Raw genomic sequence first — 19,508 nt, 5'->3', positions numbered from 1 at the left:
TCACGGGATCTCAGGTGTCAATCAGGTTGCAGGTGATGCAATCTCTCTCTCAACCAGCCCACTTTGCCCGAGGGCTTTACAATGTCCCTGCGAGTTGGCACGTCTGCAGTTCCCAGGTGTCTCCTGAGAACAATGCCACAGTCCCCAGCTTTTGTCCCAGTGGAATGCGGTATCCAGCACGTTGCTGTCTTTCCATTTCCTGTGTCCATTCAGCCTGTCTCTCTCTCTCTCTTGCTCTCTCTCTCTCTCGGGTCATTGACCCCCCTTTCACTAGGGCTCTTGCAATTCTCACAAAGGAGGGGGCTGGTATCATAACACCTCCCGTCCCATGATCCTTTCCCTTCTCCAGCTCGGTATCACTTTCGCCAATCACCTTTCCAGCTCTTACCTTCATCCCACCCCCTCCGGTCTTCTCCTATCACTTCGCATTTCCCCCTCCCCCCACTACTTTCAAATCTCTTACTATCCTTCCTTTCAGTTAGTCCTGACGAAGGGTCTCGGCCCGAAATGTCGACAGTGCTTCTCCTTATAGATGCTGCTTGGCCTGCTGTGTTCCATCAGCATTTTGTGTGTGTTGTTTGAATTTCCAGCATCTGCAGATTTCCTCGTGTTTGCTCGATAAGTAAAAAAAAAGTTTTTGTTTCCAGAGACGGTACTTTCTCAGTACTGTAATGACAAATACGGTCGGAATTCGAGTAGCTGATCACGGCGCGTGGTTTGAAGTAATCGAGTCATTCACAAAACGCATCAATCAGAAGATCCCATTTCTTTCAGGTTGTTGTCATCCACTGAATTAATTCGGCAAAATGCGGAGGAGATAGAGTCCTCGACTATTCATGAGGCGGGAAATAAATGACTAACAAAATGAAAGCGATAAATTAACAAGATCGGTGGAAGTGACGAGTTGGGCAGACAACTGATCAGCTATGACGTGATGAATGACAGAGCTGCGCAGTCTTCTTCCTGCTGATGTGTTTTGTATTTCCTGTGGTTCAGAACCTGGAATTTGTCGCCTCACAAACACACAAGTGCCCAAATGACCTGGTACCTAGTCCCCGCATAACTGTTTGAAGATGGTAATCTTCATCACTTTTTAAATTAAAAACTCGGACAGTGCTGACGGAACAGTATCTGGTGCGGTGCAATTGCAAGTCAATGCTATTTAATCCTAAAGCAACTTCACAAAATCTGTTTCAACTCATATTGGAGGTTTGTGTTTGTATTTTCGAAGGGGTTTAAATATCCCAGAAAGGGCCGAGTATAGATTTCGAGCACCGTTGTCAACGTGAGTGTTTTAATTTGAAATGTCAGGGTGTGGGGCTGGGATTGGTTCATGTGAATGAAAACCTTGCAACATTTTGGCGTGCACGTGCAAAGGTCGCTGAATGTGACAACATCTGTCGTTAGGGGGTAATTTTACTTTTCGCATCGGCTGGAAATATGAATATTTAGCCCCACTGTTCCATGAATATACTGAGAATACTCGCAGTGACATCTGGAAAACCATTGACTGGCACTCGGCAATTTGAAGAACTTCCCCCTCTCCAATCACCTCACAGCTTCCCTCATTCATCACTCCCACTCTCATATCACTTCCCAGCTTCCCTCATCCATCACTTCCCCCCACCTATCACCTCTCAGCATATTCCCTCATTCATCACCCCCCCCCCCCTCTCCTATCGCCTCCCAGCTTCTTACCTCATCCATTCCCTCTGGAATGCTTAGGGTTGGAAAGAAATGGAAAATGCATGGAACCTCCAGCACAGTATGTGGGAGAATATTTCAAATTACTATACCGATGATATAACACTTTGAAGATTAAGGTCCTCAACAAATGACGTCACTGTGTAACGGTTAAAAAACGTGGTAGTGTGGCCGAGCGGTCTAAGGCGCTGGATTAAGGCTCCAGTCTCCAAGGAGGCGTGGGTTCGAATCCCACCACTGCCATCACGAGTACGTACACATTTGTTCTTTTCCGCCAGGGTTTCCGTTGCGATATTAAAGTGAAGCCCGAAACGTTTTGCAGAGCTAAATGTAAGAATCACAAATCATCATGACTACGATCCTAGATAGTACTATATTGACGTCGCGGCGAAGTATATTATTGTGTGACTGCTGAACACTGTAGATCGGGCGGAGGATCGTGTGGATGGGTGGGATTCTTGACCTCTATTTAACGAAAGTAGTGGGTGAAAAAGTAATTAACATCAATATGTAATTACTCTTCGGAGTTCAATAGGAAAGGCGTATGAAACTCAGTGTGATATTCCTCAATAAGACCAGGCAAGTTAGTAAAGCTGACCAACACTGTAAACGCGCTATAGCAAAAATGTTATCTATATGACACAGCCGTCCTGTTTCTTGCTCCGCAGAAAGCATCAGATTTACCAGGTTTTCGAGGAATAACATGTTCCGTTCCTTGAATTTGCAGCGAGCGTATTTCTGCTTCACAGTTTCTTCACCACACAATTTAAAGGCTCCGCTGGGAGTTGAACCCAGGATCTCCTGTTTACTAGACAGGCGCTTTGACCAGTTAAGCCACGGAACCCTCACACTAAAAGGCAACTGTAATGATGGTAGTTAATTTGCATTAACTCTTCTTCGTCTGCTAGCGAGGGAATTGCTTCGGATTCATACCGTAAAGACGACATAAAACAAAGTAGACTCTACTGAGAGAATCGCCCCTATACAGTCTGCCTGCATAATACATGTTCTCCATATCTCAAGTACATTGTTTATTCCTTTCTGCCTATAACTGCTACGCATCTACTTCTTCGTAACTATGTCCTCTATGTCTTGAACACCGAGATTCCCTACACCTGATAGCCTCCTGTTATAACAGAATGGTGTTACGTACCCGCGGGTATCTTGTGCCTGTCACGTGGCCATGATGTAATTGAGGCTATGCTGGACGTGAGGTAATGGTCTTGTGATGGTGGAGTGACGTCATTTTCTCCGCCAGTGAGAGGTCATGTGATAGTTTTTCAACGGGATGTAAAAGGAGAACCCCTCCCTGTGTTTGGGGGCAGTCCGTGGTTGAATTGGGCAGAGATTCCTGTTTCGCTGCGTATTCTATGTTATGACGCAGTTTTATTTTAAAGTGGAGATTTACTTACTGCCTTAAGTCAAAGGTTATTGCCGACAGTTTTGCTGCAATACTGCCTGTTAAAGTGCAGTTTGAGAGTGAAGATTCATCGAAGTTTGGGAAGCTGAAAGATAGAGGAAAGTTCATGTCGCCTGTGAAACAGATTCGAACTTTATTTACTCTTTGCACGAGCAATTAGTAACCTGTGTCCGTGTTAACTGCTGCTTTGCCAAAAGAGGAGAAAGAGTTGGATGCAGAGTTTCGCCAAGGAGAGGTCAGTGCCTTTAAGCCGTTTTATTTCCTTAAATGGTAGCAAAGCATACCTCGACTAGGATCAGCAGTAAAGTCACAAAAGAAGATTTAATTGAAGGAAAGTCTCTCCTTTAATTGACTGTAAATCGTTTTGGACTTTTTGCAATACTATAAAGAACTGAGTTTGCATTTCTTGCTTTACGAACTGTTCTAGCTGCCGTATGGCAGCTGACTTCCGGTTAAGTAAGTCATTTGTTTACTTTTGAGGTTTTTTAGCAGTGTTTAATAAATGTTTTATTTGTTATAAAAATCCTGTGTCAAATACACATTCATTGTTGCTGGATTGTTGCTAGTTTTCCCTCTTCCTGAGTGAAAGGAGGGTGGACGAAAGATTGTTTTCCATAAATTGCAGTTTGCTCTTCAGTAAGTTTATCTTTCTGCACTAAAGGATGTAACTGTGGGCTCCGTGGCGCAAAGGCAAGCGTGTTAAACTTCTATTGATGAGTGATTAAGTAATAAGTAAAAAACAGTTTTTGCCTCCAGAGACGGTATTTTCTCCACAATGACAAACACGGTCGGAATTCGAGTGGCTGATGATGTCGTGTGATGGCAGAGATTCGAACAATTTAAGACATGGTTTGAAGTAATCGAGTCATTCACAAAACATGTCAATCAGACGATCCCATTTCTTTCAGGTCGTTGTCATCCACTGAATTAATTAGGCAAAATGCGGAGGAGATAGAGTCCTCGCCAATTCATAAGGCGGGAAATAAATGATTAACAAAAAAGAATGCGATAAATTAACAAGATCGGTGGAAGTGACAAGTTGGGCACACAATCTGATCAGCTATGACGTGATTAAATAACAGCTGCGCAGTCTTCTTCCTGCTGATGTGTTTTGTATCTCCCGTGGTTCAGGAAACAACCTGGAATTTGTCGCCTCACAAACACACAAGTGCCCAAATGACCTGGTACCTAGTCCCCGCATAAGCACTGTTTGAAGATGGTAATCTTCATCACTTTTTAAATAAAAAATTTGGACAGTGCAGACGGAACAGTGTCTGATACGTGCAATTGCAAGTCAATGCTGTTTAATCCTTCACAAAATCTGTTTCAACTCGTATTGGAGGTTTGTGTTTGTATTTTCGAAGGGCTTTAAATATCCCAGAAAGGGCCGAGTATAGATTTCGAGAAACGTTGTCAACGTGAGTGTTTTAATTTGAAATGTCAGGGCGCGGGGCTGGGATTCGTTCATGTGAATGAAAACCTGCAACATTTTGGCATACACGTGTAAAGGTCGCTGAATAAGACAACATCGGTCGTTAGGGGGTGATTTTACTTTTCGCACCGGCTGGAAATATGAATATTTAGCCCTACTGTTCCATGAATATAGTGAGAATACTCGCAGTGACATCTGGAAAACCATTGTCTGGCACTCAGCAATTTGAAGAAGCAACTCTGTACCAGTGTTCCATCTGGAATGCTTTGGGTTGGAAAGAAATGGAAAATGCATGGAAACTAAAGCACAGTATGTGGGAGAATATTTCAAATTATTATACCAATGATACAACACTTTGAAGATTACGGTCGTCATCAAACCACGTCACTGTGTAACGGTTAAAAAATGTGGTAGTGTGGCCGAGCGGTCTAAGGCGCTGCATTAAGGCTGCAGTCTCCAAGGAGGCGTGGGTTCGAATCCCACCACTGCCATCACGAGTACGTACACATTTGTTTTTTTCCGCCAGGGTTTCAGTTGCGGTATTAAAGTGAAGCCCGAAACGTTTTGCAGAGCTAAATGTAAGAACCACAAATCATCATGACTACCATCCTAGATGGCCACGACATCAATATAGTACTAAGTATATAATTGTGTGACTGCTGAACACTCTAGATCGGGCGGGGGATCGTGACCTCTACTTAACGAAAGTAGTGGGTGAAAAAGTAATTAACATCAATATGTATTTGACTTCATTTCAGTGACACCGTCTATCCGGTTTCTTGAAATAGGCAGCAAACTCTTCGGAGTTCAATAGGAAAGACCTATGAAACTGTGTGATATTCCTCAGTAAAACCAGGCAAGTTAGTAAAGCTGACCAACACTGTAAACGCGCTATAGCAAAAATGTTATCTATATGACACAGCCGTCATGTTTCTTGCTCCGCAGAGAGCATCAGATTTACCAGGTTTTCGAGGAATAACATGTTCCGTTCCTTGAATTTGCAGAGAGCGTATTTCTACTTCACAGATTCTTCACCACATAACTTAAAGGCTCCGCTGGGAGTTGAACCCAGGATCTCCTGTTTACTAGACAGGCGCTTTGACCAGTTAAGCCACGGAACCCTCACACTAAAAGGCAACTGTAATGATGATAGTTAATTTGCATTAACTCTTCTTCGTCTGCTAGCGAGGGAATTGCTTCGGATTCACACCGTAAAGACGACATAAAACAAAGTAGACTCTACTGAGAGAATCACCCCTATACAGTCTGCCTGCATAATACATGTTCACCACATCTCAAGTACATTGTTTATTCCTTTCTGCCTATAACTGCTACGCACCTACTTCTTTGTAACTATGTCCTCTATGTCTTGAACACCGAGATTCCCTACACCTGATAGCCTCCTGTTTTAAACAACAACACACACAAAATGCTGCTGTGTTCTACCAGCATTTTGTGTGTGTTGTTATTTGAATTTCCAGCATCTGCAGATTTCCTCGTGTTAGCCTCCTGTTTTATTCTGGCAGGGGCATACAAATTCATTACTCTGGAAGTTTCGCTTTTAAGGCCTCCTATGAAAAACCTCCATTTGTCCGAAAGCAACCTTTCCCAATCCTTTCTGACGCCATCAAAATTGGCCTTTCTCCAATTTATGATTTCAAACCAAGGACCAGAACTATCCTTCTCTATAATTATCCTGAAACAAATGGAAATATTATCACTAGATCCAAAGTGCTCCCTTACACACATTCCGGTCACATGCCATGTCTTCCTCTAACAGGAGATCCTGTAGGAACCTCTGGATATTGATAAAGGAAAACACTAAGCAAACTCTATCACATGTAGCCATTTTACTGTATGGGAATCCAGTCAGTATCCAGTCATCACTATGGTAATAATGGAGAAGTCATTTGGCCAAAAGGTATTTCAAAGTTCAAAGTAAAATTTATTATCGGCGCATGTCACCACATACATCCAACAGTGAGGTTCTTCTTCCTGCGGGTATACTCAGCAAATCTATAGAACAGTAACTGTAAACAGGATCAATGAACAAAACACTGTGCAAATGCAAAAATAAATAAATAGCAATAAATCACGAGATCATGAAATAACAAGAAAAAGACTCCTTAAAGAGAGATCATTGGTTGTGGGAACACTAGGTACAGAATGAGAGTAGTTAGCCTGTTTCGTGCAAGAGACAGGTGATTGAGGGGAAGTAACTGTTCTTGAACCTAGTGGAGGGGAACACAGCTCTGCTAATGCAGAGTGTCCGGTAAATAAGAAATCTGTGGCAATGCAGCGCATTCAGGAAGAAATAGGCATCTCACATGCAGAGACTCTGCAGAAAGTGCAGAAGACTGTGCTTTTTAGAGCTATTAGTATCCAGAATACGGATGGATTACGGTCGGGTGTGTAAAGTGCATGATCTGCCAACAAAGAATTCGTTGATTGTTGATGAACTAAAATTTCTCACTTTCAAAGCAGAAGTAGTGAATTGTACAGCACAAACGAAAAGTAGGACACAAAAAATAAAATTATATTGAAAACTACAAACCACTGCAGATCAAAGACTTCGAGGGATAAAAAATATTCAGACTTTAAAGATGTGTTAATGATCACATTTCTTGCTAATGGTCAGAGAAGTGTTCGCATGTTTGTCTTTTGTTCTTTTCCTTCTTTCATTGTTTACTCCCCCACCACGCCCCGCACATTTTGACCTTACAAAGTAATGCTAAAAGTTTGTTTGCTAAGTGATTTTAATGCTCCTCGTGCTGAATAGGGTCATAGTGACATAACTGTGAATGGGACGGTGGTGGAATACTTTCTGGAAGAAAAGTATTTGGTGTGTTTGTATGATACTGTAGGTGTCGGTACTGTATCTCACGCTGGTCAGCCAACCGCCAATAAACATTACTAAATGAGGAACAACCGCAAGCAACGTTTGAAGCGCCGCAGAAATGTTGCAACAGGACGTCTGCTTCATGGAGGGATCTGAAAATATCATTCCATTCAGATGAATTAATTGGGGTTTAATGACAAAAATGGTAATCCCCGCAAACATAAGTAGAGACACATTGGTTCTTCTACAAATTCTATTTAAATCACTGCGGAATTCTCAAGGAATCCGGAATTCTGCGGTCAATGTCAGGATGTGGCACTGTGCTCCCGGTGGAAGTTACGCTGAAAACCGCTCACGAGATCTTCTCCGGAACCACACCGGTGCTGCAGAAGATCGGCGTCGCGCTGCCGTCGATAGGAGGGAAAGACCACGCGATGTGATTTTGTTTACTGATCAGACTGAAAAATTCTGCTGCGTCACTTAAAATTCTTGCTGTCCAGTTGTTTGTGAAACTTTGTTGAGAAAGCTGCAATATAACAGAATGGTGTTACGTACCGGCGGGTATCTTGTGCCTGTCACGTGACCATGGTGTAATTGAGGCTATGCTGGACATGAGGTAACGGTCCTGTGATGGTGGAGTGACGTCATTTTCTCGCCAGTGAGCGGTCATGTGATAGTTTTACAACAGGATATAAAAGGAGAACCCCTCCCTGTGTTTGGGGGCGGTGGGGGCAGTCCGTGGTTGAATTGGGCAGAGAGTCCCGTTTCGCTGCGTATTCTATGTTATGACGCAGTTTTATTTTAAAGTGGAGATTGACTTTCTGCCTTAAGTCAAAGTTTATTTCCGACAGTTTTGCCACAATACTACCTGTTAAAGTGCAGTCCGAGAGTGAAGATTCATCGAAGTTTGTGAAGCTGAAAGACAGAGGAAAGTTCATGTCGCCTGTGAAGCACGTTCGAACTTTATTTACTCTTCGCAAGAGGAATTAGTAACCTGTGTCCGTGTTAACTGCTGCTTTGCCAAAAGAGCTGAAAGAGTTGGATGCAGAGTTTCGCCAAGGAGAGGTCAGTGCCTTTAAGCCGTTTTATTTCCTTCAATGGTAAATCGCTCGGCAAAGCATTCTTCGGCTGGGATCAGCAGTAACGTCACAAAAGAGGATTTGATTCAAGGAAAGTATTTAATTGACTGTAAATCATTTTGGAGTTTTTGCAATACTATAGAGAATTGAGTTTGTTTTTCTTGCTTTAAGAACTTTTCTAGCTGCCTTATGGCAGCTGACTTCCGGTTAAGTTAGTCGTTTGTTTACATTTGGGGTTTTTTTTAGCAGTGTTTAATAAATGTTTTATTTGTTATAAAAAACCTGTCTCAAATAATCATTCATTGTTGCTGGATTGTTGCTAGTTTTCCCTCTTCCTGAGTGAAAGGAGGGCGGATGACAGATTGTTTTCCATAAATTGCAGTTTGCTCTTCAGTAAGTTTATCTTTCTACACTAAAGGATGTAACTGTGGGCTCCGTGGCGCAAAGGAAAGCGTGTTGAACTTCTACTGATGAGTGATTAAGTAATAAGTAAAAAAAGTTTTTGCTTCCAGAGACGGTATTTTCTCCGCACTGTAATGACAAATATGGTCGGAATTCAAGTGGCCGATGATGTCGTGTGATTACAGAGAATCGAACAATTTAAGACATGGTTTGAAGTAATCAAGATATTCACAAAACATGTCAATCAGATGATCCCATTTCTTTCAGGTCGTTGTCATCCACTGAATTAATTAGGCAAAATGCAGAGGAGATAGAGTCCTCGCCAATTCATAAGGCGGGAAATAAATGAATAACAAAAAAGAAAGCGATAAATTAACAAGATCGGTGGAAGTGACGAGTTGGGCAGACAATCTGATCAGCTATGACGTGATTAAATAACAGCTGCGCAGTTTTCTTCCTGCTGATGTGTTTTGTATCTCCAGTGTTCAGGAAACAACCTGGAAATTGTCGCCTCACAAACACACAAGTGCCCAAATGACCTGGTACCTAGTCCCCGCATAAGCACTGTTTGAAGATTGTAATCTTCATCACTTTTTAAACTAAAAACTCGGACAGTGCAGATGGAACAGTGTCTGGTGCGGTGCAATTGCAAGTCAATGCTATTTAATCCAAAAACAACTTCACAAAATCTGTTTCAACTCGTATTGAAGGTTTGTGTTTGTATTTTGGAACAGCTTTTAAAATCCCAGAAAGGGCCAAGTATAGATTTTGAGAACCGTTGTCAACGTGAGTGTTTTAATTTGAAATGTCAGGGCGCTGGGCTGGGATTGGTTCATGTGAATGAAAACCTTGCAACATTTTGGCGTACACGTGCAAAGGTCTCTGAATGTGACAAAATCGGTTGTTAGGGGGTGATTTTACTTTTCGCACCAGCTGGAAATGTGAATTTTTAACCCTACTGTTCCATGAATATAGTGAGAATACTCGCAGTGACATCTGGAAAACCATTGTCTGGCACTCGGTAATTTGAAGAGGCAACTCTGTACCAGTGTTCCCTCTGGAATGCTTTTGGTTGGAAAGAAATGGAAAATGCATGGAAACTAAAGCACAGTATGTGGGAGAATATTTCAAGTTATTATACCAATGATACAACACTTTGAAGATTACGGTCGTCGTCAAACCACGTCACTGTGTAACAGTTAAAAAATGTGGTAGTTTGGCCGAGCGGTCTAAGGCGCTGCATTAAGGCTGCAGTCTCCAAGGAGGCGTGGGTTCGAATCCCACCACTGCCATCACGAGTACGTACACATTTGTTCTTTTCGGCCAGGGTTTCAGTTGCGGTATTAAAGTGAAGCCCGAAACGTTTTGCAGAGCTAAATGTAAGATCATCATGACTACGATCCTAAATGGTCACGACATCAATATAGTAGTAAGTATATTATTGTGTGACTGCTGAACACTCTAGATCGGGCGAGGAATCGTGTGGATGGGTGGGATTCGTGACCTCTAACGAAAGTAGTGGGTGAAAAAGTAATTAACATCAATATGTATTTGACTTCATTTCAGTGACACCGTCTATCCAGTTTCTTGCAATAGGCAGCAAACTCTTCGGAGTTAATAGAAAAGACGTATGAAAATGTGTGATATTCCTAAGTAAGACCAGGCAAGTTAGTAAAGCTGACCAACACTGTAAAAGCGCTACAGCAAAAATGCTATCTACATGACACCGTCGTCCCGTTTCTTGCTCCGCAGAGAGCACCAGATTTACCAGGTTTTCGAAGAAAAATATGTTCCGTTCCTTGAGGCATTGCAATTTATGGTTTGCATCGAGCGTATTTCCGCTTCGCAGCTTTCTTCCCATGGCAATTCACCCCATAACTTAAAGGCTCCGCTGGGAGTTGAACCCAGGATCTCCTGTTTACTAGACAGGCGCTTTGACCAGTTAAGCCACGGAACCCTCACACTAAAAGGCAAATGTAATGATGATAGTTAATTTGCATTAACTATTCTTCGTCTGCTAGCGAGGGAATTGCTTCGGATTCATACCGTAAAGAAGACATAAAACAAAGTAGACTCTACTGAGAGAATCCCCCTATACAGTCTGCCTGCGTAATACAGGTTCACCACATCTCATGTACATTGTTTATTCCTTTCTGCCTATACCTGCTACACACCTACTTCTTCGTAAATATGTCCTCTATGTCTTGAACACCGAGATTCCCTAAACCTGATAGCCTCCTGTTTTATTCTGGCAGGGGCATACAAATTCATTACTCTCAAAGTTTCGCTTTTAAGGCCTCCTATGAAAAACCTCCATTTGTCAGAAAGCAACCTTTCCCAATCCTTTCTGACGCCTTCAAAATTGGCCTTTTTCCAATTTATGATTTCAAACCAAGGACCAGACCTATCCTTCTCTATAATTATCCTGAAACAAATGGAAATATTATCACTAGATCCAAAGTGCTCCCTTACACACATTCCGGTCACATGCCATGTCTTCCTCAAACAGGAGATCCTGGTGGAAACTCTGGATATTGATAAAGGAAAACACTAAGCAAACTCTATCACATGTAGCCATTTTACTGTATGGGAATCCAGTCAGTATCCATTCATCACTATGGTAATAATGGAGAAGTCATTAGGCCAAAATGTATTTCAAAGTTCAAAGTAAAATTTATTATCAGCGCATGTCACCACATACATCCAACAGTGAGGTTCTTTTTCCTGCGGGTATACTCAGCAAATCTATAGAACAGTAACTGTAAACAGGATCAATGAACAAGAAACTGTGAAAACGCAAATATAAATAAATAGCAATAAATCACGAGATCATGAAATAACAAGATAAGAGACTCTTTAAAGTGAGATCATTGGTTGTGGGAACACTAGTTACAGAATGAGAGTAGTTAGCCTGCTTTGTGCGAGAGACAGGTGATTGAGGGGAAGTAACTGTTCTTGAACCTAGTGGAGGGGAACACAGCTCTGCTAATGCAGGGTGTCCGGTAAATAAGAAATCTGTGGCAGTGCAGCGCATTCAGGAAGAAATAGGCATCTCACATACAGAGCCTCTGCAGAAAGTGCAGAAGACTGTGCTTTTTAGAGCTATTAATATCCAGAATACAGATGGATTACAGTCGGGTGTGTAAAGTGCATGATCTACCAACAAAGAATTCGTTGATTGTTGATGAACTAAAATTTCTCACTTTCAAAGCAGAAGTAGTGAATTGTACAGCACAAACGAAAAGTAGGACACAAAAAATAAAATTATATTGAAAACTACAAACATCTGCAGACCAAAGACTTGGAGGGATAAAAAATATTCAGACTTTAAAGATGTGTTAATGATCACATTTCTTGCTAATGGTCAGAGAAGTGTTCGCATGTTTGTCTTTTGTTCTTTTCCTTCTTTCATTGTTTACTCCCCCACCACGCCCCGCACTTCTTGACCTTACAAAGTAATGCTAAAAGTTTGTTTGCTAAGTGATTTTAATACTCCTCGTGCTGAATAGCGTCATAGTGACATAAATGTGAATGGGACGGTGGTGGAATACTTTCTGGAAGAAAAGTATTTGGTGTGTTTGTATGATACTGTAGGTGTCGGTACTGTATCACACGCTGGTCAGCCAACCGCCAATAGACATTACTAAATGAGGAACAACCGCAAACAACGTTTGAAGCGCCGCAGAAATGTTGCAGCAGGACGCCTGCTTCATGGAGGGATCTGAAAATACATTCTATTCAGATGAATTAATTGGGGTTTCATGAGAAAAATGGTAATCCCCTCAACCATAAGTAGAGACACATTGGTTCTTCTACAAATTCTATTTTAATCACTGAGGAATTTGCAAGGAATCCGGAATTCTGCGGTCAATGTCAGGATGTGGCACTGTGCTCCCGGGGAAGTTGCGCTGAAAACCGCTCACGAGATCTTCTCCGGAACCACACCGGTGCTGCAGAAGATCGGCGTCGCGCTGCCGTCGATAGGAGGGGAAGACCACGTGATGTGTTTTTGTTTCTCAGACTGAAAAATTCTGCTGCGTCACCTAAAATTCTTGCCGTCCAGTTGTTTGTGAAACTTTGTTGAGAAAGCTGCAATATAACAGAATGGTGTTACGTACCCGCGGTTACCTTGTGCCTGTCACGTGACCATGATGTAATTGAGGCTATGCTGTACATGAGGTAATGGTCTTGTGATGGTGGAGTGACATCATTTTCTCGCCAGTGAGCGGTCATGTGATAGATTTTCAACAGGATATAAAAGGATAACCCCTCCCTGTGTTTGGGGGCGGTGGGGGCAGTGGGGGCAGTCCGTGGTTGAATTGGGCAGAGAGTCCCGTTTCGCTGCGTATTCTATGTTATGACGCAGATTTATTTTAAAGTGGAGATTTACTTTCTGCCTTAATTCAAAGTTTATTTCGGACAGTTTTGTCACAATACTGCCTGTTAAAGTGCAGTCCGAGAGTGAAGATTCATCGAAGTTTGGGAAGCTGAAAGATCGAGGAAAGTTGGTGTCGCGTGTGAGCAGAAAGAGTTGGATGCAGAGCTTCGCCAAGGAGAGGTCAGTGCCTTTAAGCCGTTTTATTTCCTTCAATGGTAAATCCCTCAGCAAAGCATACTTCGACTGGGATCAGCAGTAACGTCACAAAAGAGGATTTAATTCAAGGAAAGACTTTCCTTTAATCATTTTGGACTTTTTGCAATACTACTTTAAAGAACTGAGTTTGTATTTCTTGCTTTAAGAACTGTTCTTCCGGTTAAGTTAGTCGTTTCTTTACTTTTTTTTTTAGCAGTGTTGAATAAATGTTTTATTTGTTATAAAAAAAACCTCTCTCAAATATATTCATTGTTGCTGGATTGTTGCTAGTTTTCCCTCTTCCTGAGTGAAAGGAGGGCGGACGAAAGATTGTTTTCCATAAATTGCAGTTTGCTCTTCAGTAAGTTTATCTTTCTGCACTAAAAGATGTAACTGTGGGCTCTGTGGCGCAAAGGCAAGCGTGTTGAACTTCTACTGATGAGTGATTAAGTAATAAGTAAAAAACAGTTATTGCCTCCAGAGACGGTATTTTCTCCACAATGACAAATACGGTCAGAATTCGAGTGGCTGATGTCGTGTGATGGCAGAGTATCAAACAATTTAATCATGGTTTGAAGTAATCGAATAATTCACAAAACATGTCAATCAGAAGATCCCATTTCTTTCAGGTCGTTGTCATCCACTGAATTAATTAGGCAAAATGCAGAGGAGATAGAGTCCTCGCCAATTCATAAGGTGGGAAATAAATGATTAACAAAAAAGGAAACGATAAATTAACAAGATCGGTGGAAGTGACGAGTTGGGCAGACAATCTGGATCAGCTATGACGTGATTGAATGACAGAGCTGCGCAGTCTTCTTCCTGCTGATGTGTTTTGTATTTCCTGTGGTTCAGGAAACAACCTGGAATTTGTCACCTCAAAAACACACAAGTGTCCAAATGACCTGCTACCTGGTCCTCGCATAACCACTGTTTGAAGACTGTAATCTTCATCACTTTTTAAATTAAAAATTTGGACAGTGCAGATGGAACAGTGTCTGGTGCGGTGTAATTGCAAGTCAATGCTATTTAATCCTAAAACAACTTCACAAAATCTGTTTCAACTCATATTGGAGTTTTGTGTTTGTATTTTCAAACAGCTTTAAATATCCCAGAAAGGGCCAAGTATAGATTTTGAGAACCGTTGTCAACGTGAGTGTTTTAATTTGAAATGTCAGGGCGCGGGGATGGGATTGGTCATAATCAGAATCAGACTTTAATCGCCAAGTACCTATGCACATACAAGGAATTTACTTCCGGCAGATGTTGTCTCTCTGCTCATAACAATAATAATGATAAATATAAATGAAAATATAGATTATACATACAGGTAGTGCAATCCAAGTAATAGTTAGCCGACAGTTAACCGGCAGTTAACTGTTCAGCAAAGTGACCGCAGTAGGGAAAAAACTTCTCCAATGCCTATTAGTCTTAGTCTGGAGGGATCTGAAGCGCCTACCAGGTAGTCATGTGAATGAAAACCTTGCAACATTTTGGCATACACGTGCAAAGGTCTCTGAATGAGACAACATCAGTCGTTAGGGGGTGATTTTACTTTTCGCATCGGCTGGAAATGTGAATATTTATCTCTACTGTTCCATGAATATACTGAGAGTACTCACAGTGACATCTGGAAAACCATTGGCTGGCACTCGGCAATTTGAAGAGGCAACTCTGTACCAGTGTACCCTCTGGAATTGCTTTGGGTTGGAAAAAATGGAAAATGCATGGAACCTCAAGCATAGTATGTGGGAGAATATTTCTAATTATTATACCGATGATACACTTTGAAGATTAAGGTCAGCAACAAATCATGTCACTGTGTAACAGTTAAAAAACGTGGTAGTGTGGCCGAGCGGTCTAAGGCGCTGGATTAAGGCTCCAGTCTCCCAAGGAGGCGTGGGTTCGAATCCCACCACTGCCATTGCGGAGTATGTACATTGTTCTTTTCCGCCAGGTTTTCAGTTGTGGTATTAAAGTGAAACCCGAAACGTTTTGCAGAGCTAAATATAAGAATCACAAATCATCATGACTATGTTCCTGGATAATACTACAGTATATTGGTGTCATGGCCAAGTATATTATTGTGTGACTGCTGTACACTCTAGATCAGGCAGGGGATCGTGTGGATGGGTGGGATTCGTGACCTCTAGTTAATGAAAGTAGTGGGTGAAAAAGTAATTAACATCAATATGTATTTGACTTCATTTCAGTGACACCGTCTGTCCGGTTTCTTGAAATAGGCAGCGAACTCTTCGGAGTTCAATAGGAAAGACGTATGAAACTCAGTGTGATATTCCTCAGTAAGACCAGGCAAGTTAGTAAAGCTGACCAACAATGTAAAAACGCTACAGCAAAAATATCTATGTATGACTACGTCGTCCTGTTTCTTGCTCCGCAGAAAGCACCAGACTTACCACATTTTCGAGGAATAATATGTTCCGTTCCTTGAAGTGTAATTTATGATTTGCAATGAGCATATTTCTGCTTTGTAGCTTTCTTCACACGACAATTCACCCCATAACTTAAAAGGCTCCGCTGGGAGTTGAACCCAGGATCTCCTGTTTACTAGACAGGCGCTTTGACCAGTTAAGCCACGGAACCCTCACACTAAAAGGCAACTGTAATGATGATAGTTAAAACATCCATTTGTCAGAAAGCAACCTCTACCAATCCTTCCTGATGCCATCAACATTGGCCTTTCTCCAATTTATGATTTCAACCCAAGGACCAGACCTATCCTTCTCTATAATTATCCTGAATCAAATGGAATTATTATCATTATATCCAAAGTGCTCCCTTACACATATTCCGGTCACATCTCCTGCCTTGCTGTAACAGGAGATTCTGGTGGGACCTCTATATATCGATAAAGGAAAACACTCCCTCCCTCTCTGTCACATCTAAGACATTGGAAACCTAGAACACTGAGCTACCAGTCATGCAGCTCCTGCAACAAAACGAGGTTGTCCCTACTGCAATCAATGTCATAATTCTACATGCTCATCCATTCTCTGAACTCTTCCATCTTACTGCAATGCTTCTTGCATTGAAACAGACACAACTCAGAACATTATTACCACCATGCTTGACCTTTCGATTTATGTCATTGTATGCTCAATGAGCATCATTGTTTCCCACAACTACTCCTAATTGCCCTAAACGTCTTAGTTCCCATCCCTCTGCAAATTAATTTCAACAAGACAAATGTGAAGTGATGCATGTGAGAAGGTCATACAATGTGAGCAGGACATATAATGAATCAGCCCCTCACTAATGCTGTGATCTCTGAGGGAGATGTGAGTATACCCTTCAGGAGGGTGAATCCATGAAAAGCAGACATCTCAGAGGGGTACCAGGCTGAGTTCTAAAGACCTGTCCAATCAAGTGGGTGGACTGTTTACTAATATCTTTAACCACTTGCTTTGGCATTCTGCGGTACCAACCTTCCTCAAGCAGTCTTCAATTATACCAAAGAACGTGGCTTCAATGACTATTATTCAAAAGCACTTACATCCACTATGATGAATTACTTTGAAAATCTGGCCATGAAACATATCAACTTCTCCCTGTGAAGCAGCTTGGACCTGCTCCAATTTGCTTTCCATCACAACAGGTCAACAGCAGATGCTACTTTCATTGGCTCTTTACTCAATCCTGGAACATCTGAACACTGAAGATAGATACATACACCAGGATGCTTTTCATCAACTACAGATCAACATTCATTACTATCATCCCCTCAAAACTAATCAATAACCTTCAAGACCTAGGGCTCAATATCTTCTTGTGCTATTGTTTCCTTGATTTCCTGACTCGCGGACCCTCATCAGTTCTGATTGGCAACAACATGTCCTCCACAATCTCCATCATGACAGGTGCACCACAAAGCTGAGTGCTTAGCTCCCCTACTCTACTCTCTTCATACTTGTGACAGTGAGGCTACGCCCAGCTCCAATGCTGTATTTAAGTTTGTTGGACACTCTTGTTGATTCAATCAAAGGTAGTGACGAATCAGCTTATAGGAGGGAGATTGAAAATTTGGCTGGTGTGCCTTTACTTACTTAGAAGTTTGTGAAGATTGGCTTGACATCTAAAACTGTCATAAACTGCTATACTGTAAATGTATAGTGGAGAGTATATTGACTGGTTGCTTCATGGCCTGGTATGGAAACACCAACGCTCTTGTACTAACCTATGACCCTTGTCCTGACATTGCTTGCATTAAAATAGTCACAGCTCAACCCATCCTATTGTCTGCAATTTTGCCCTGTCAACTACTTATCCTTATTCCCAATCTATGTACAAGCTACATTTGCCTGTATACAAACTGTCCCAGCCTCTGACCTATCACATTGGTACTCAGTCCCTTGACAAACTAGTTGAAACATTCCCCAACAGCTCTAACAAATCTACCCAAAGGATGTTGGTCCCATTCAAATTCAAGTACAACCAGTCCTTTTTGTATGGGTCATACCTTTCAAAGAAGAGATCCCCAAGTTTGGCACCTCAGCCGCATATATGCAAAATTGTTCTGTCTCTACCATCACTGACGCATGGTGTAGGCACTAATCCAGAGATTACCACTCTTGACTTCCTGCTTGACTAGCTCCTTATATTCTCTGTTCAGGACCTTCTCCCCTTTCCCACCTATGTTGTTGGCACCAGTATGTACCACAACCTCTGGCTACCCACCCTCCCCCTTCAAAACACTGTACATCTAATCTGATTCATCTGATCCTGGCTTGTGGGAGGCAACATACTATCTGAGAGTCCCTTTTATGATTACAGAATCTCCGGTCTGCTTACCTAACTATGGAATCCCTTATCACCACTGCTCTCCTATTCTCCCCCTTCCTTTCTGAGCTACAGAGCCAAACACATTGCCAGAGACTTGGTTGCTGTGGCTTTCCCCTGGTAGGTTCTCTTCCCACCCCCGCTTCTCTACAGTTTAGAAACTGTAGCCAATGATAACCTGTTGCTGAGGGGAATGGCTATATGGCTACACTACACTATCTGTCTATTCACTTTTCTTGACTGACAGTCTCTAAGATACCTTCCTCTTGCAACAGTATGGATTACAAATACCGTAATAGCGCACCCCGCAGCATTGTGTACATCACTAGGTACAGGTCTTCACTCACACTCTGTCACAGCTTGCAGAAGGATCTGGAAGAGATGAACAAAAAATCTGCTGAAAAATGGCAACTGGAATTTAATGCAGACACTAAAGACATAGGACATAACAAGTCTGTGTACTTAAAGTACAGTGAATGGGTTGTCTTAGATCATAAGTCCGTAAGATGTATCCGTAGAAGTAACCCATTTGGCTCATAAATTCTGCTCTGCCTTTCTATCATGGCTGATTTATTATACCTCTCAACTCCATTCTCCTGCCTTATTCCTTCTACCTTTGACACCCTTATCAATCAGAAACCTATGAACCTCAACTTTAAAAATACCCAGTGACTTTACCTCCATGGCCATCTGTTGCAATGATTTCCACAGGTTCATCACCCACTGGCTGTATAAATTCCTCCTCACCATTGCTCTAAGTGGGTGCCCTGCTATTCTGAAGCTGTGCTTTTGATTCTAGACACCTGAACAATACATGCAAAATGCTGGAGGAACTCAGCAGACCAGGCAGCATGTATGGAAGAGAGTTTATCTAGCCCTTTAAAATATTCGATGGAATTGAAAGAGATTCCTCATTTTTCCAAACGCCAATGAGTACATCCAGAGCTATCAAATGTTCCTCACACATTAACCCTTTCATTCCCAATATAATTCTAATTAAATTTCTCAGGGCCCTCTCCAATGCCAGCACCTATACGGAGCACGCCAAGCGCAAGACGGTCACTGCCATGGATGTGGTGTACGCTCTGAAACGCCAGGGCCGCACCCTCTATGGCTTCGGCGGTTGAAAAAGTCTCCGTTCTCCTGAACACGACACAAAGGCTCTTCTAAAAGCCACCCAGCACCTCACAGAGAGAGCAGTGACCCGGATTAGAAATAGATGACATTCGGAAAAATTAGCAGTGAAGCAAATCTTGTGTTTC

At 42.0% G+C, this 19,508-nt stretch overlaps 8 non-coding genes across 8 annotated transcripts; 4 read left to right on the top strand and 4 right to left on the bottom strand.

Moving 5' to 3' along the window:
• The first annotated feature begins 1,865 nt into the window (after positions 1-1,865).
• Positions 1,866-1,947, top strand: trnal-aag (transfer RNA leucine (anticodon AAG)). Its single transcript has one exon. It is a non-coding gene; the product is annotated as a tRNA-Leu (tRNA).
• A 527-nt stretch (positions 1,948-2,474) lies between these two features.
• trnat-agu (transfer RNA threonine (anticodon AGU)) lies at positions 2,475-2,548 on the bottom strand. The gene has a single exon. It is a non-coding gene; the product is annotated as a tRNA-Thr (tRNA).
• A 2,417-nt stretch (positions 2,549-4,965) lies between these two features.
• On the top strand, positions 4,966-5,047 carry trnal-aag (transfer RNA leucine (anticodon AAG)). Its single transcript has one exon. It is a non-coding gene; the product is annotated as a tRNA-Leu (tRNA).
• A 556-nt stretch (positions 5,048-5,603) lies between these two features.
• Positions 5,604-5,677, bottom strand: trnat-agu (transfer RNA threonine (anticodon AGU)). Its single transcript has one exon. It is a non-coding gene; the product is annotated as a tRNA-Thr (tRNA).
• A 4,409-nt stretch (positions 5,678-10,086) lies between these two features.
• Positions 10,087-10,168, top strand: trnal-aag (transfer RNA leucine (anticodon AAG)). Its single transcript has one exon. It is a non-coding gene; the product is annotated as a tRNA-Leu (tRNA).
• A 591-nt stretch (positions 10,169-10,759) lies between these two features.
• Positions 10,760-10,833, bottom strand: trnat-agu (transfer RNA threonine (anticodon AGU)). Its single transcript has one exon. It is a non-coding gene; the product is annotated as a tRNA-Thr (tRNA).
• Positions 10,834-15,290: 4,457 nt separating this feature from the next.
• Positions 15,291-15,373, top strand: trnal-aag (transfer RNA leucine (anticodon AAG)). The gene has a single exon. It is a non-coding gene; the product is annotated as a tRNA-Leu (tRNA).
• Positions 15,374-15,979: 606 nt separating this feature from the next.
• Positions 15,980-16,053, bottom strand: trnat-agu (transfer RNA threonine (anticodon AGU)). The gene has a single exon. It is a non-coding gene; the product is annotated as a tRNA-Thr (tRNA).
• Between the last annotated feature and the right edge of the window lie 3,455 nt (positions 16,054-19,508).

Source organism: Hemitrygon akajei, chromosome 24 (assembly GCF_048418815.1).
Source record: "Hemitrygon akajei chromosome 24, sHemAka1.3, whole genome shotgun sequence".
In the NCBI taxonomy this organism is placed as follows: domain Eukaryota; kingdom Metazoa; phylum Chordata; class Chondrichthyes; order Myliobatiformes; family Dasyatidae; genus Hemitrygon; species Hemitrygon akajei.
Note: the sequence above shows the minus strand (reverse complement) of the source record. Positions and strands in the feature narration are given on the sequence as shown.